The sequence below is a fragment of the Sinocyclocheilus rhinocerous genome, unplaced genomic scaffold (assembly GCF_001515625.1).
Source record: "Sinocyclocheilus rhinocerous isolate Xijiao unplaced genomic scaffold, SAMN03320098_v1.1 scaffold580, whole genome shotgun sequence".
NCBI classification, from domain to species: Eukaryota; Metazoa; Chordata; class Actinopteri; order Cypriniformes; family Cyprinidae; genus Sinocyclocheilus; species Sinocyclocheilus rhinocerous.
In genome coordinates this window covers 1,037,693-1,041,924 of record NW_015670982.1, presented here as the reverse complement: position 1 = coordinate 1,041,924, position 4,232 = coordinate 1,037,693, and the positions used below count along the sequence as shown (strand labels likewise).

Here is a 4,232-nt window from a genome sequence, read left to right as displayed (position 1 = left end):
TGATTCTTCTTAAAGAGGCAAACTGACACAGGAAGTGCTTGTGATACCAAGTTTTAGGCATTGTTCAAATAAGTACAAGCTAGAAAGGGAAGGAATAAATAAATAGAAAGACAAAGTTTATTTATTTATTTATTTTTTAAATTTAGGATGAAGTCAAGTAGCATCGAAAGAGATGAGTTTTCAGCTGTCGCTTGAAAATTGTCAGGGATTCAGCATTCCGGATAGGGGTGGGAAGATCATTCCACCAGCCAGGAACGGTGAACGAGAATGTTCTGGAAAGTGATTTTGAGCCGCTCTGTTATGGTACCACGAGGCGTCGCTCACTCAGACTCCTGGAGAGGATATAGATTCGTAGTAGTGTGTGGAAGTAGGCGGGTGTTGAGCGTGTGGCTGTTCTATATGCAAGCATCAATGTCTTGAACTTGACGCGAGCCGCAACCGGTAGCCAGTGCAAGGAGATAAAGAGAGGTGTAACATGGGCTCTTTTGGGCTCGTTGAAGACCAGTCGTGCCGCTGCAGATCACACATTTAATGTTTTAATTTAATTAACACATTTAATTAACACATTTAATTAGCCCAAATACACCAAATAATGTTCTTTTTTAGCAACGTCATATGACCCCTTTAATTTAATGTGTGTTAGCAGTTTACACACTGCTAACACACATTTAATGAGCTTCTGCCATGTTAAAGTGAATTTTACATCCGATGTTCCCTTTAAAGGTCAACTGAGCCTGAGCAGCCCCACCCCCTTTTTAAATAGCCAATAGTGTTTCGTTTATATCACAGCTTGGGCCAGAGCCTTTGAGCTTGGTAAAGCCGCATTTGACAGCTTATGACAGCCACAATCTAATAGATTAGCCTTTTATATTCAATATTAAACTGTTAGTAAAGCAAAACAGCGATTATAATGATGCTGACGATGTGTAGTTTGAAAACTGTGTAATTTATTTTGGTGTAGGGCACCGGTGTTATCTCTTCTACTCGTTAGTGCCGTTTGTCTAACCGTTTCTCCTCCTAATTTGATCCAAATCGCTATAAAATATAGCATTCTTTGTAGAATTCAAATGGGTCCGATACATTTTGTGGTCTGTGCGACTCGCGCATATGATCCGCTCTGTGATATTGTGCTATCCGGACCGGAGCAGACTGTGTGCGTGACACAACGCGAAACCAGACTTCTTTCGACCCAATGGAAAGCATATTTACTAGAGGTCGACCAATGTATCGGTTTTGCCGATTAATCGGCACCGATAGTCGATTGCTGGAACTATCGGTTATCAGCAAAAATCCATGCCGATAGTTTTCCGGGTTGCGGCCGTTGCTGGAACGGCTGAGAAGGGTCTGCTGTTATTATTCAGTGCGAGAGCGGCCTCTAGTGGTTGAAATCACTGACAGCATGTGCTATTTGTTTAGACATGTGATACTGCACGCTGAACAGAGAGGGAAACTTCAGACGCGGATTTAAATGCAGCCAACAGAAAATCCTGCCACGCCACAGAGCGCCATTCACATAGTTTTCCATTGAATTACATTATATTTATTATTATTTATTTATTATTATTATTTATATTTATTTACATAATTAATTGTGTATTGTGCATTTTCAGCGAAACATTTGTCTTTCTGTGGCTCTAATAAAGTCTATGTAAACTTGTGTCCATTTGGTGATTAAATAAACTGTTTTAGACCGCAGCTCGAGTTGAACGCGATGCGTCCGGAGTATGTGTGATACCGATGAGTTCTCCTAGGCTTTTATTTTGATTAGATAATCATCAAGTGTTCAAGAATAGAAGCAGTTAAAGTGTGACAGTATACATACAACATCCATATGTATATAATTTTAATGCTATGGCCTTTGTGTATATATTTAAAGATGTGCATGACACTTGAAATGGTAACACTTTAAAATAAGAGCCATTTGTAACATTAAGATTAATGAAAGCTGTGTAAGTATTGTTCCTTGTTAGAGTGTGTTCATTTCAACATTTACTATTACTATTATTATTATTACTACTACCACTACTAGTAGTAGTCGTAGTATGGTTCAGTACTGTTTTTTTTAATAAAGCACTATTTTAGTTTTTGTTCAGTATCCATTTTAAAAACTATTGGTTAATTAATCGGTATCGGCCAGTGTGGTCCATCCTAGCTATCGGTATCTGCAAAATCCACTATCGGTCGACCTCTAATATTTACACTGTCTGAATCGTTCCTTATTCCCCATATAGAAAATACTAATTCTGTGAACAAGTGACCTATTTCAGCCGCAGTTTCAGCGTCTATTTATAGTGTAGGAGGCGGGACATTTCAGATTCTAGAGAGCATTTGATTGGACAGAAAGTTTGATGAGAAGAAGTGCAGGGTGACGTCATCAAAACCTCTGATTCATATTGGCGGAAGTGAGAGACTGCTTATATCTTCTAAATATGAATTTTGCCATAGTTTTGGAGCACACTAGCTTATAGATAACTATACGGCTAACATATAGTCTAGCTTACCTTTACAAAGCTCATGCGGATGGTGCACATCTTGGTGAGTTCATAGACGGCTTCAAAACCGTGATTGACGGACTGTGTCAAGAGCTCAGCAAACTCCTGGTTGTTGAAGATCTTTAGGCCGCAGAGACTGGGAATCTTGCATACAGTGGTGGGGTGGAAACCATGGTGATAGTTGCAGTTGCGACTCTGTACAAAGATACTGCTGTCGCTCAAACATTCAGCGTATACCTCCCCTCCCACATAGTACAAATGGACTCCTGCAAAATATATGAAAAGGTGATTGTGAGTTTATATTATATCAATATTTAGCTTATTAACAGCATTTCTGAGACAGGCCATTTCATCAGTATCATGTTACTATCATATCAACTCAATGTCATATTTTAGTGCTTTATAATAGTGCAATTCAACACACAATAGGTAGATACTATAGAATAGTTGTTTTATGTAGAGATCATTTCAGTGACAAGTCAAACCTTTTCCGATGTGGCGTCGAGTGTTCTCAATGGTCGAGTTGCGGTTGACATTCGACAGCAGACCAAGGCAGAAACGGTTACGGTTGTTGGAGGGGTCGGTAAAGCCGTCCACCAGTACACTGGTTGAGGAGGCCTGGAAAGCCTCTCCCACACGATTATTCAGCTCATAGTACACAATGGAGCACCAGTGTTTGGGTTCCGCATATGCCACAGGCTGAACATCTGCACAGATGGTTATGAACTCATTGAACACAAGCACACATACACTTACTCCATTAAAATAAAGTAGTATGGTGTGAAAATTAGAATACAAGTAACTCTTAAGATCACCAAGGCTGCATTTATTTGATCAAAAATCAAGTGAAAACAGTAATACTGTGAAATATTACAATTTCAAAAAAGTGTTTTCTATTTTAATATATTTTAAAATGCAATTTATTCCTGTGATGCAAAGCTGAATTTTCAGCATCATTACTCCAGTCTTCAGTGTCACATGGTCCTTCAGAAATCATTCTAATATGCTGATTTACTGCTCAAAAAAACATTTCTTAGTATTATCAACAGTCTTGGGGGTAACGCATTACAAGTAACGCGAGTTACGTAATCAGATTACTTTTTTAAAGTAACGCATTACTTTTTAATTTACACGAAAATATCTGAGGCACTTTTTCAAAAAAAGTAACGCCAGTTACTTTGTTTTCCCATTTATTGACCGACAAGTCTCCTGTCCCCATATTGGGAGAAATCGGAAGTACAGAGGCGTTGTGTGCGCTGTGTGAACATGATGTAGTTCTAGACTAAATGTGAATGTGCATTAATTCATCCCACTCGCAAAAAAAACAGATTTAGTATTCATCAAAATTAATTAAAACAGTGAAATGCAAACTCAGAATATGACGCAAACCTGCAATAATTAAATATGTTAAATAACACAAATGTATCTAATCCCATTTTATTAACCAATATCTTTGCTGCTGACCTTTGATGATCCAGTTCAACCATACTAATAAGCAAAAATGACTTTAGATAAACTAACAACTGTGCTTCATCGTTTTTTTATTGCTGAAGAGTGTTTATTCTCCTGCATTCTACTGTACAGACGTGAATTTACTTTTGCTTCAGCCTGAGGTTTATTCATTACACATTTTGGTGTGAAAGGGCTTTTATATTTGCTATAAATAGAACTTCTTATATTAAAAACAATCAAGTCAAGTCAAGTCAAGTTTATTTGTACAGCGCTTTTCACGATACAAAT

The 4,232-nt window shown here is 37.9% G+C and overlaps 1 protein-coding gene across 1 annotated transcript in view; it reads right to left on the bottom strand.

Annotated features, from left to right (window-relative positions):
- Positions 1 to 4,232, bottom strand: part of smad1 (SMAD family member 1) — a 30,199-nt gene that overhangs the window by 7,711 nt on the left and 18,256 nt on the right. The window lies entirely within an intron of this gene.